This window comes from Lathamus discolor, chromosome 6 (genome assembly GCF_037157495.1).
Source record: "Lathamus discolor isolate bLatDis1 chromosome 6, bLatDis1.hap1, whole genome shotgun sequence".
Classification (NCBI taxonomy): domain Eukaryota; kingdom Metazoa; phylum Chordata; class Aves; order Psittaciformes; family Psittacidae; genus Lathamus; species Lathamus discolor.
The window spans coordinates 16,163,879-16,176,990 of record NC_088889.1 but is presented as its reverse complement, the minus strand read 5'-3'; the positions used below and the strand labels follow the sequence as shown (position 1 = coordinate 16,176,990).

General features: G+C 49.0%; 1 long non-coding RNA gene across 2 annotated transcripts; it reads right to left on the bottom strand.

The window, feature by feature from the left end:
- Nucleotides 1–272: 272 nt before the first annotated feature.
- Nucleotides 273–12,820, bottom strand: LOC136017355 (uncharacterized). 2 transcript variants are annotated; one of them, XR_010613914.1, is made up of 4 exons: nucleotides 12,704–12,820; nucleotides 8,803–8,855; nucleotides 8,554–8,725; nucleotides 273–365 (listed from the first exon to the last, which is right to left on the bottom strand). It is a non-coding gene; the product is annotated as an uncharacterized LOC136017355 (long non-coding RNA). The 2 variants fall into 2 exon arrangements; XR_010613913.1 differs by lacking the exon at nucleotides 273–365 and adding an exon at nucleotides 4,563–4,874.
- Between the last annotated feature and the right edge of the window lie 292 nt (nucleotides 12,821–13,112).

The following is a 13,112-nucleotide window of genomic DNA, read 5'->3' as shown; positions in this document are numbered from 1 at the left end:
GGAAGTATTCAATCTCCTCCTTCCTACTCCTTTAAGCATCTCCTGCAAGCAGAAGATGAAACCCACAGGAAGATGTATTTGCTCCATCACATCTAAAGTTTCACATCTCCACTCTGTCTTGCAAGCACAAAAGTAGGAAATCTGAGTTTCTAATCAACTGCCACCCAAAACTCCCCAGAAAGTAGCTGAGAACATGGGCTCCCTTTTCATTAAAAAGCAGCAGAGCTTGTAACAGGCATAACTTTTACTTAGCTCCACATGACTTTCCTCGCTGGGACTGCAGCCACTTGTCCTAAGCTGCACCTACATAGGTGAGGCTGCAGATGTTGTCCTGGATGAGCTTCCTCCATCTTCTGCAAGGCAAACTGTGGAGCAGAGGATGGACAGGAGTTAAGCATGGATTTGTGGGCTGAACTTGCTTACTGAAGAGGCACCTAGAGGAGTTTCAGTCACTGACATCTTTTAAAAGAACTACATGTTTTTATTCAGGATCTTGCTGTGTCTGCTGGGAGCATCACCAGGAGTGGCAGGGCTTGACCCAGCTAGCATTGACCCCTTGAGGAGGGTCTCATTTGGCCATGCAGTGGGCACCCTTGCATGACACAGTGAATGCAGCAACCAGGAGAGATCTCTGGCCCCAGGGAATGAAACTGTACAGCTGGGTCATGGCCACAGTGCCTGGATCTGGTCCTGGAGTGGGTTTTCCAGATGCTGGGTGAAACATCATCCTTGATTTGACACAGATAAAGCTATCAGAAATGTCTGTATTTAAAAGACACTGACTGTGAGAACTGGTGTCTGAGGGTCTTTGCTCCACAAGGTGGACTAAGACAACTTTTCCCAGGCAGTATGAAATACCCCCCCATTGCTTTTGCAGATAGAAAAGAAATATTCTATTTCTATAGTCACATAGGGAAAACAGGCAGTAAAAATTTCCCATATGTACTAATAGGATATACAATACATGCACCCCCAAATACTTTCCCTTCAGCAAAACAATAAGACATCTGCCTTTGAACCGCACACTCAGCATCACATGGAAATGATTCTTTGTGAGCCTAAAGAGGAGCCGAGTGAGTCACGGCTCCATTGTGCTGTCAGTTTTGCTCTATTTTGCAAATATTTGCTCTTGAGCAATACCACTACTTTTGTTGTGCCTGCAGGCCAGCTCCTTTGTGGAAGGTATCTTCTAGCATGCAAAGAGATAGCTGCTAAACTGAGGGATGTAAAAGACCTCAACAAGCAAAGACACCTATAGAGAGCAGTCCAGGTCATGCTGTGCTGTCTGCTCCCTGCTTGCAAATCATGCACTGCATCCTGGCACAAAGCACCGATGAGCAAAACTCCCAAGAGAGCTGCCACTCTCTCCCTGGAGGTCTTCCAGCTCAAGCTTTTAATTAGGTGGGTTAAACACCGTTGTCTCTGCAGCCATCGCTGCCGTCAGCCTCTGTTTTGGCAGCAGAAAAAGAGGAGAGGCTGAGTCCACTCAAGTTGGATCCAGTTGCTGATTGATGTCATGAGCCTGTAATTTATTCTAGACGCAGATCCCAAGATGTCAAGACACTGGTTTAGGCATCAAAACGCTTAGAGAAGTAACTGCTCCATGAAATCACGGGCTTCCAGTCTGTGCATAATGGGTGGTTTAGCATCATATTCTTGACTCTGAGCTTCTGGAGGATAAGCTGAAGCCATGATTCATGGCTGGATTGGCTCTTTGCTCTGTGAGAAAGACTGTGTCTTGGCACAAGTGGCTGTACCCCTCCATGCCCAAAAAACCAGCAACTCCCCAGCTATGTTTAGACTTGCAAAGTGCCCAAATCCAAAGCATGAACACATGTGGGGAAGGACCCACACAGGACCCCACTGCTGCCATCATGGACCCTCTGTGAGAGCTGGTGCATGCCTACCATGTGCCGGCACATCCCCTGTCCGTGGCAAATTGCTTTAAGGGATAAAAAAGAAAATCACACAGTTTGTGCTAAGAACAGAGAAAGCCTGTTCCTAACACCGCATTAAAACACTTATTTTAGTGTTGTAACATGTTTTTCAAACATTTCTGGCTCCTGTGAAATATTTTAGTAACACTGATAGCATTTATCGTGTGGTTAGGGATGTTTGGGCTAGAACAAGCCTTAACTCCAGCTGGCAGAAACATCAGGAGCCAAAGAACTTGATTGCGAGATGACATCCCTCACTAACACACTTCCCAGGCCACCCCCAGTGATAGCAAAAGAGCACTGAGCCCTTCAGAAAATGTTTTAATAATGGTCTGAATGATTTAGGTACATAACGCCACATAAAGCCAAGGGGGCTTAAAGCCAGATGTTTTAAAGCAATTCCCATGTGTGCCAAAGTAAACATTCTCATGAGGGTTTGAACCAAGCCCCAAGGAATTATGTAGCAGGAAAAGCTGCAACAGCTCCTGAGGCATCACCCAGAGTGGGCAGTAAATGGGATGGAGAGGAGGTGCTGGGTTCACAGAAGCCATTGGTGTCACTGGGTGCCACCATCCCACTCACTGAGAGCAGGTGCTCCTGTTCTAGGGGCTGCAGCAATTTGCTAGAGCTCTTATCCTGCCAGTAATGTGCCAAAAAGCCTTACATTATCGATTCTTTATTAAGACAACTATTTCAGCTCCTTCGGAGATGTCACTCAAATGGTAGCAATGCCTGTTGGAGCGTGTGGCTTGATGGTGGGAAGCAGGGGATTAGGTAAACAGGATATACCTTGCGGAAAGCACTTGCATCTACATCCCCCAGCGAGCAGGAAAGAGGCAGATTCCTGGAGCAAAGTGTTTTCCATTCACTGAGAGAAATAGATGGACAGAGCCCCAGGCTATTCTTTTCCTGTTACGTGAGCAAAGTTTTAGGTGGGTTGTTTTAGTTTTCTTCTTTTCCATTTCTCTCAGACATTCCATACTTATTTTGTTGATTTAACCACACATCTGAGTGCTCCACACCTATTTATTGGAGTTTTCACCCTAGCTTGGGGATGAGTGATATGGGTAAGTCTACTTATGCATGTGCACGAGGCCAGGATTATTTATACAGTGCTTGAAAAGTGGTCACTGGTTAGAAAGAGCTCACAGCAAAGACATCAGCATCACCCCATATGGTGAAAGAAATAACAGCAAGTAGAAAACTATCAGCTGAAATCCCAGGTCACGTAAACAACTATGCCTACATCCCCCTTTCTTTATATACCATTAGTTAGGGATTCACTCACAGGGCATAGGCAGCATCAGGCAGCTGTGTGCAAATCTGTTCACTTGCATTCTTCAACTGTATTTAGAATTTGTAATTTCTAGCTGCTGCCAAGGCCCTGAGCCTAAAGCAGAAAGCTTGATACAAGCACAGAGCATCACCCTCATCACTAGAGGCTCTAGGCCACCCCCCCACCACCACCAGCTCTCTAGGGCAATCGAGGCTCAGGGTGCTGCTACTGATCCTCATGGGGTTGCAGGCAATAAGACAAGGGGAGAGGTCAGGTCTATGATCGCTCCTGCAAGGTGCTGCAGTGTCTTAACTGTATCATGCTACTCAGGAGACCATGCACGGTACAATTAAGCCATAAGGCAATCAGGAGAAAGTGCTTATTATGAGATAATAGCACTCCTGGGATGTCAGTGCTTGTGGGCCTGCCCAGGGGGATCCAAGTCCCTCAGAAAGGAAATTAGCAGCTGATAAACAGTCCAGCAGCAATTTACCTTTTTGCATGGTAACTGAGCCAGGAGGGGATGGAGAGAAGAATTACAGGGCTGAGGGCAGAAGAATGCAACATTTTCTATCCCATTTAGCCACATGTGTGACGCACTTGAAACATCTCCTGGAACAGCACACAGGTTGAGCCACTGACTTCTTTTTTGCTACTAAAGCAGCAACATTCCACAATGGGTTATAGGACTTCAATAAGCACACACCCTGTGTTTATGGTGCAAGGAGTGGGCTGGGGTCCCATGGGCTGGGCAACGAAAAGCCCAGCACAGCCAGGATCTGCAGGCAATTGGTGTCTGCAGATGGGGAATAGGTTAAGAAATGTTTAGGGTTCCATGGACCCTCTCCCACCATCTGGCCTGAGCTTTTGGGAAGGCTCAGCTTCCCAGCCAGTGCCCAGGGCTGCAATATTGAAAGGCATTTAAAGCACCATTGAATTCCACTGGAATCTGAGCCCTGTCCCTCTCAGGTCCTTTCCAAAACCACAGCGAGCAGAAACTAACACAGCCCAAGGAATACAGCATCACTCTGTCATCAGCAACACCTTGTATAGATTGATGCTGGCCCTCCCACTCCATGTGCCTTGAGATACTCTGCTCCCAGGGCAGCCTGCTCCAGCAGGACACCTTTCCACCACCGTGAGTCTGTGTGCCAACGGACCTGCTGCTGCTAATTACCTTGATTAGTGCTGTCAAGAGCTTCTAAGCCTGTAATTAGAAGCAAAAAAAAGGAGATGGATAGGTGGCAGGGGGAAGACTGGAAAGCACAAGACACTGCAGGTCAGCGAGCAGGCTGAAGAACATGTGCAACAAGAGACCTCCATGGGCATCATTAGTCTGGATCCTTTAATTGTGAGTTTGGAAGAAGCCATTTCCATCTGTCATCAAAGAAGGAGGGCCAGAGCAGTCCTCAGAACAGAGCAGGAGGACTACCGGCCCCTGCAAGGCTGGCATCAGCTCTTGGGCACTGATTTCCATCTTCCCCCACTGCAAGCTTCCATAGTCCCTCCTGGATGAGGGACACATGTCACAACATGCTGCTGGCCCTTCCCCTCTCTTGAGCTTGTTCAGCCCAGCAGCCCCAGGGGCAGATGAATCTCCATTACTGCTTTCAAGTCTTGCTGCTGGTTATTGCTTACCACTATATCAGCCATCAAAGTTCCTATGAAAACAGTGAATAGGACACAAATTGCAAATTAGGCTTTAATTAGAAGCTGGCACCTGCTTTCTGACCAAGAAATACAATGAAGACATCCATGTGTTGCTATGGCAGTCCAGAAACATAGATTTCTGTTTCAGGATGCTTCGAAGACAAATTTACTCAGCACTATAAACTTGTATGCCAAAGTGATTAACACTTTAATGCTAATATCAAGCTGGACCAGTTACACACATTTTATTCATTAGACGGCATCATTTTTCAACTGTGTCTTACCAGTATGTAAATGAGAGTTTGACTCAGTCATTGTCTGCTCCCAAAAGCGCAGCCAAAGTGAATTCAATTAATGCAATTTACATCCCAATGTGACACGGAAGGCTGTGCGGGGCTTGATAAGGCAGCCAGATGGGAGCTGGGCTCTCCCCGCTACAGTGCCATTGCCCTCTGCCTCCTCCCTGCTCTCCATCTTTGCTGGCCACACCCAGAGCAAAGACCCCAACCCAAACCTGATTCTCCCCACCCTGAGGCTCCTATCAGCATGGGACACCCCATCTCCACCGCTGCCCCACTGCCAGAACGATTGAAATATTACTGAAACCACTGGTGTCAGCCCAGCATCATGTCACGGTAATTGGAGGCAAACTCCAGCCTTTATTCTCAGCTCAGCAAACCCTGCAGATGTGCAAAACAGCTGGTTAAGAAGCTCCCACTGCAAGGACAGACCTGCAGGAGATCCTGGCTTTCCCCATAAAAATCCCTCTAGTTTTTACCCGATTTGGGCCAAAATCCTGATCCTGCTTATGCCAAAGTCAGACAAGAGGGGAAGCCTGCTGCTTTCAATGCTGGCACTAAACCAGGCACAAGCCACAGATTTCAGTGTAATCATCCATGTAGGATTGATGTACAAAGGCTTGGACACTGCTCAGCTGGGCTAAGGGGAAGAAGGACACTTATTCTCCCCCTTCTCCTACTGTACAGCATCTCTGCACAGGGTCATTTTAGCCAAAAATCTGAGTCTTGTCTCCAAGCTCAGGATTTGTTTGTAAGACCCATGGCTCTTGACACCCATTTGGCCAGAGCTGGCTCAGAAGCAGGGAAAGCACAGGCAATCCTTTCCTGGGAATGGCCTCGTGGACATCTTGCCAGTGCCAGATCAAAACAGGATGTGATTAGGTCTAAGATCATCCCAAAATTCCTGAAAACAAGGCTTGATGGCTGCTTTTAATGCAAAACACAATAATTTGCCCAGAAGTGCCACTGATATGTATGGTATATTCAAAAACACATACCCAAGAGCCTGGGAGGAAAATTACAAAAGCCTTTTCCTTAAGCGACTGAGCTTCTGTAAACTAAATAGGCGTTTCTGCCCTGCTTGTGCCAGGACGCTGCCCAGACGTGGCATGGAGACACCTCCTCGACTGGAGGTTCGGAGGGCAGCGTGCAAGGCTGAAAGCCATCATCATGTTACTCACCAGCCCAATTTGTGCACAGTGCAATGGATTTTCTTCTGAAGGAACAAACCCTTGCTAACATCTCTGAAGCGGCACTATTTATTGCTTTGTTTACACAGTGCTGCTTGTATCCAGGTAAAGGGATGCCCAGGGAGGTTGTGAGTGCTCCATCCCTGGTGGTGTTCAAGGCCAGGTTGGATGAAGCCTTGTGTGGGATGGTTTAGTGTGAGGTGTCCCTGGCCATGGCAGGGGGGTTGGAACTAGATGATCTTGAGGTCCTTTCCAACCCTAACTATTCTATGATTCTAAATCCCCGATGTCTCCCAACCGCAAAGTTTGCCCCTACCCTCATCTGCACTTTGCCTGCTCAGTGTGGATGCTCGTGTTTGAGCAAATGCAACACTTGGCTCTGAGCGGGCAACCATCCTGAGTCCACAGCTCCAGCGTGGCTGCAAAGCAGAGCGGTCCAGCAAAGCCCACATGTCCATGACATCTAATTAATCCAGGGAACATGCAGCCCTGCTGTATGGGGAAATGAAACGCCTGCCTGCATGGGAAGAGCCAGGAGAGCAAAGCGGCACTTCTCTGATGCTGTAACCAAGAGCTGTCCACACTGGTTTGTAGCTCTGTAGGGAGCTGAATTGTCCCGAGAGTCCCTGAGCTCACCGTGCCCCCTGCCCCCTCCATCCCCTTGGGGATTCCCTCCCTGCCTCTCCCTCTCACTTCCAGAAAACTCTCATTTGCAGTGGTCCCATAGGTAATTATCATGATTCTATAGAAAGCTTTTTCAGGCACCTCCCTGTTCTACCTGCTCGCCTTCAGCTCCCACCGAAGCTCAGATGCTCATCCTCTGCTTCCTAATACTCTCTGGCCCGTTTCCACCTCCCACATCCTTGCAGCTCTGTCCCCACCATCACCCCAATCTCACCGGCTTCCCTGCAGCAGCCCCCACACAGGCAGGGATCCATTCCAGCTCAGTTTGCTTTCCAGACATGGACTTTGCTGGGCAGACCCTTTTCACTGAGCTCTCGGGCAGGGTACTACCATTAATTCATTGCATGCCATGCTGCAGCCAGCCAGCAGATTTTTATCTCACCTGTCAGCAAGGTCAACTTTTTTTCCCCACAAATAAACTTTCCACAATAATTATTCCCCTTAACAGAGTGAATGTGGAGGGAAGCAAAGAGGAAAAGACATTTCTAAAGAGGTGAATTCTGCCTGGGAGCCGGAGTGGTCCTTATGACCCCAAACACAAAGTTAATTGTTGCTTGAAATCTTCCTTTGTAGGGTTCAAAGGACAGCAATAAGCAAGCTCAAATAACCTCGGGGGCCTTAATGAAGTTGCATTCATCCTAAGCAGAATTGCCCACTTATTCATGCAAATTCACTGTAACCAGCTTAGCACATTATCCAGCACTGAGACCGGTGGGAGATCCCGGTTGCCCGGGAGAGATTAGGAGAGGAAATGTAGGACCTTGTGTATCAGCACAAGCAGCTAAGGTGCTTCCAAATATCCCCATTAATTCCCAGATTGGCCCCGTATTAAGACAGTATAATAGGCCCTCATAGTCTGAGTGCATATGACTGTTAATGATGGGCAAAGCCCCTGGGCGTTTGGACAGCCTCCAGCTGAGCAGCCCTATGTGTCCAACCAGGGAAAACCAGCATCACATTGATCAGCTGGTTCCTGGGACTTAATCAATACTTGCTTTGACTAAGTGGAAATGCTCATTTATCTGTCATGTGCAGATAATAATGAGATCGTCGACGTGGCCAGCTGAAATCCGTGCTGGAGGATGCGAACAGCCCCAGCAGAACCAGCATCAGTGGGAATTCTCATCTCTCATTCCCACATGGTTGCAAATTTCAGGTACAAAACCTTGGTGGTTTGTGCTGTCTGGAGAAGACATTCACAAGCCACCACTTGCCAGCACACACAGGGGCAGAACAGGGTTTTGCACAAACCAAGGCAGGGTCCCAGGGTTTGCTTTACAGAAATGTGGGTACCTGGCATCAACGACCCTCCCCCAAGCACCCTCCTGAGCAGAAAGGCAGCTCTGCCTTCAGGAGAAAACTGCACGCATTTCAGCAATCTCATACCATGAGTCCAGAGCCCTCCCTGCAGTCATCCAGGCAGGACAAACCTCATCTAAGGCTGACTTCTGCCCCAGTGCTGGCCACAAGGCCATGCCTACCCTGCAGAAAACAGGTGCTGGCAGGACACAGCTCACCTTGTCCTAAAGTAGAGGTGCAAACGGGTCAGTGAGCCCCTTCAGGGTTCATCTTTCTTTAATGTGATGAGCCAAATGTGGAGATTCGCACGCAGGTACCCAGGGGAACTCCTCCTCTGGTTGGTGGCTGGAAGTCCAGAGACTCCTTCAACAGCAAAGGGATTTACTCCAGCTGCAAGGGACACACAAGTCAGTTTTCAGTTACTGTAGGATAAATCCAGAGTGATTCAAGCACACACTGTCACTCACGTGCGTCTGCAGTCTTGTAAGTGATGGCAAAGTTTGGCCTCCCTGATGAAGCCCTGTAGGAAGAAGCAGTTGGAGAAGCTGCCCAGGACTCAGCGGATGGAAGGAAGACTGACTAATATTGGGGTGGAAACCCCATGAATCTCGTTAAACTTCACATCTAATACAAAAAACAAAGAAAGAAACAAACAAAAAAAGAAAAAAAGCCAACCAAAAAAAAGGAGATCTGAGTGGTTTTAGTTCATTTAGATCAAGGCTGAGGTTTGAAGAACAGGAAGAGACAGGGCAAAGGAAATCATGGGGCACAGCACTAAGGGCAACAGTCAGCACAGACCATCTGCTCCCCAATTAGACTCATCCCACCACCAATTTCTTAGAGCAGACAGAGCCAGCCTGCCAGTGGTGCCGGGGTGCTCCCAGGGCATGTGGTGAGCCTGCTCACCAGGGAAAACATTCCTGCAGAGCAGATAAGCCGTGCTTACTCCTGTGTGGCGGGAGAAGAGGCAGCCCAAGCAATTATTTTGTAGCTTCAGGAAAGAGGGGTACCTTTGGAAAGTGTCATTTTTTGTTTGTTATTCTCCTGTTTAACGAGGCTGTTGCAGGGACACAACTATCGACTTCCTTTTCCTTATCAGCAAGGGGAAAAGAAAACAACAGGCTGCTGACCCCAGCTAACTCCTTCCTGCAGCCACCAGCAGCAGGGTGCTTCATGCACGTTAGCCACATCCCCTGGAGGTCAGTGGGTTACAGCTCTTCCCAAGGATATCTGTTTCAAACCCAACACTCCCGCTTCCCTCCCAGCTTCCACAAACAAGAGCCAAAGGGGAAAAGGGGATTGTTTTTTAGCCAAGGCTGTTAAAACCATTGGGTGTCATGAAAGTGAGTAAGAGCTGTATATTTCCATGAGTAGCTATGTGGCCCTAATAACTTAAGACTGTCTCAGATTGAATCAGCACAGAGAGTAGGATGGGCAAGGAAGTCTTGCCTTGTGAGAGAAAGCTAGAGAAACTTTATTAATCCCTCTGAGTCTTGCTGCCAGTTTCCTCCTGTTTCCCTGCATTTAGTACTGCCACAGCCCACCCAAAACCCACTCCCTTCCACTAGATGTCTTCAAACACCCTGCAAACTCCAGGGCTGGCATGTTGGCCATACATGAAGGACTAAGGATGAAGGAGATATTCAGAGAAGGCTGGGCAGAAGATGGATAGGATTGCTAGGGCTCAAACCAAAGCCTTCCTTCACTAGTGGTTTATGGGGTTTAAGACCCTAAAATACTCTGTTCCCATTGCATCCACCTTCCCTCCATGGAAATGCTTCAGTCACACAGTTTGTACCTCTTCCACAAGCCCAGAACCACCAGCCAAGCAAAAGGCTGCCATAAGCCAAGCAAGTCCCACAAGGAATTTCTTGCAGCCAGGGCCAAACTCCATCTAATCCAACAGAAAGACCTGTCTACAAAACATACACGTGTGGGTATAACCCCAGAAAGCCAGAGTTAATGAGGCCTCTCCCTGGCAAAAGCTTCTAATTGCACAGCAGGGGCCTGGCCTGAGCCTGGGGGAGCTGAGCATAGCTGCAGGGGGTTTCTGTGCTCACACAAGCAACCCTGTCCTCGGTACCTGAGAGTACAAAGCAGCAGAGGCAGTTGCTGCACGAAGCTGGACCCAGAGCCTCTCCCCTGCCAAACCCTCATCTCCAGGCCCTGGTTCAGGTGAAACCCTGGAAGGATTTGCAACCCTGTCTTGTCCCACTGGTCTTGAGCAACCTCCCCTGAGCCCCAGACATTGCTTCAAGGAGGGGAAAGAGACATCCTTTGCTGCTTCTCACCCCAGAATACTGCTCTGGGGAGCATTACTACATGGTTGGTATCAAACCCATTGCTCTTCCCTCCTCAAGTATTTAGGACTCAATCCATAGAAAGGCTTAAGTCCACCTGGGGTAGAAGACCCAATCCCTGCTGGTGTACAAAAACTCATCCTCAAAGGAAGAGCATGACAGCAGTATTCCTGCCAGCACCATAAATCATTGCCCTACAATTCGCTGTGCCTAAACTCCCCATCTGCCCTCACCCTAGAGCCAGGAGCTGCTCTCACTTCGCTCCCCACCCGGGACACCCCATCTGTAGGTTTGCACAAGCAAGATGCGCTGAATCCTCACACTCCTATGCTACAAGGAAGCACACAGTCCGCATCCCCTTGCCCTTTCATTTTCAAGTGCCAGATAGAAAATTAAGGCACGTTAACTCCTAGCCACATCTGGCTGCCGTGACCTCCCTGCTTCATTCCCACCATCCCTTCCTAATTACCTCCTGGTGCCTGGACTTGTTCAGCTCAAACCTCACAGTGGCCTGTGGCTGAGATTATTCGCAGCTCTTTAAATCCCTGCGTTACCAAAAGGCTGGTCCCTACCCAGGGAGAGAAGAGACAAGCAGTTCCCAGAGTTGCACCTGGCAAACATGATCTTTGGGGTGGTGCAATGAGGGTTATTAAGAAATGAGATGCTGGAGCCCATTAGCTGGGAACGGGGAAAGGGAGATGCTCCAGTGATGGAGTGGAGAGAGAAGCAAAATGCTGCTGGGTCAGGTGAAAACCCAAGGCTCTTAAGACCACTGGTCACTGGCTACAGGCTTCTGGTACCAGCTGACCCTGTGTCAAAAGTCCTCCCCCTTGGCTGCCAAGTTCAGTGCTGCATTTACACTGCTGTCCCTGAGACCCCATTCCTCCTGAAACATGAAAGATGAAGCAAATCTAGTTTTGAAGAGCCCACACAAAGGAAGAGGAGAAATTGAACACTCATCTAGGTGCTCTCCTCCCCATAAGGAGGGATAGGAGCGATGGAGACATGGGGATGCATCTCCAGGAGACTGGGAGCAGCAGCTACACCCAGGATTCCCCTCTGGATACCAGTAGGGTCATCCCAGGTCTCCCCTTCCCAGGCAGGTGATGTGCACAGAGATCCCAACCTGCTCAGTGAAACAGAGCCACCAGCCCCCTGTCCTACAACTCCTTTTGCCACATGGTTTCAGGCTCCTTCCCACAGCCCTGTGGTACAGGATGAAATTCACACAGTGCCTCCTTCGAGCTCCGGGAAGATTTCCAATTGGCACAACAGCATCACGTTGGGAGCCAGCTCCAATGCCTCTCACCCGAGACATCACTCACCACCCAGCTCATCCAGGACAATAGTAACAGCCTGCATCCCCAAAACAGATCTAATGCCCACTGCACTCTCCTGCCCTTAACAACCAGTGCTGCAGCCAGAGGGGACAGTGCTGCACCCCTGGGGCTATCATCACTTCCCTACAGCATGCTGCAGGCATCACACATGGGCCAAAAAGGGGCAGCGTAAGTTTGGCATCAATCTGTAGTATCGAAGCCTTTCCAGTGCCACCATCAATCAGCCCACAGGCAAAACAGGGAGGGGGTGGGAACAAAGAACTTTCTGCTCTGGTTTCTGCAAGTAAGCAGAAATAACAATATTTATGGGAGACATCAAACCAGAAAGGAATATGGTTTTGCCTATGGGTTGACCATGACTGCACAGCAATCTGCCTTTTCCAGCTTTGGGGGATTTTTATTGTGAGATACTATGGCAAATCAAATGGGAAATTCAGCTGGACAGACAGAGGCTGGGACACCACCCTGCCTCATCCACTCAGTCTGAGGACCAATGCTACTCAGGTCCCTTTGCAGAGGTTAGTTTTGAGCATCCCTAAGGCAGACAGCACTGTCATCCTTCATCTTCCTCGGTCCCTCTTCCTGTCCCCCTCCCCAGACACCCACCTCCAGTCCCAGCCCACCATATATTCAAACCTCCATCCCCTGCAAACCTCATGAGGATTTTGCATCCTGAAGGGACAGAATTCCTTTATTTTAGGAAAAAATATTAAAAACTCAGCGCTTACGTGACAGGCAAGAACACGCCAAACCCAGAGTGCGAGCACTTTATCCAGCATCATTCCCTTCCGGTGTCAGTGGCTGGTCCTGAGGCTTCGCTGAGGCTCCATCACAGCTTAAAGCTAACTCAGTGCCCCTCTGCACATGAAAACCAAAAACCACAAGTCAATGCAGAGTCCAGCACGGTGAGAAAAGCAAACGTGAGCCCTGCAAACACCAAGTATGTGGCTGGTTGCTACTGTGAGACTCAGCTCACATCAGCTCCTTTGCCCTGGGTAGCAGCCCAGCAGCACCACCCCAATCCAGCAGAAATCTGCTGCTCTACATAAACAAACCAGCTTAGGTCCAGCAGGCAGCATCCTCAGGGATGGTGAACCCGTCACGGTCCCACCAACCGACTGCTCAGGCTGGAGGACT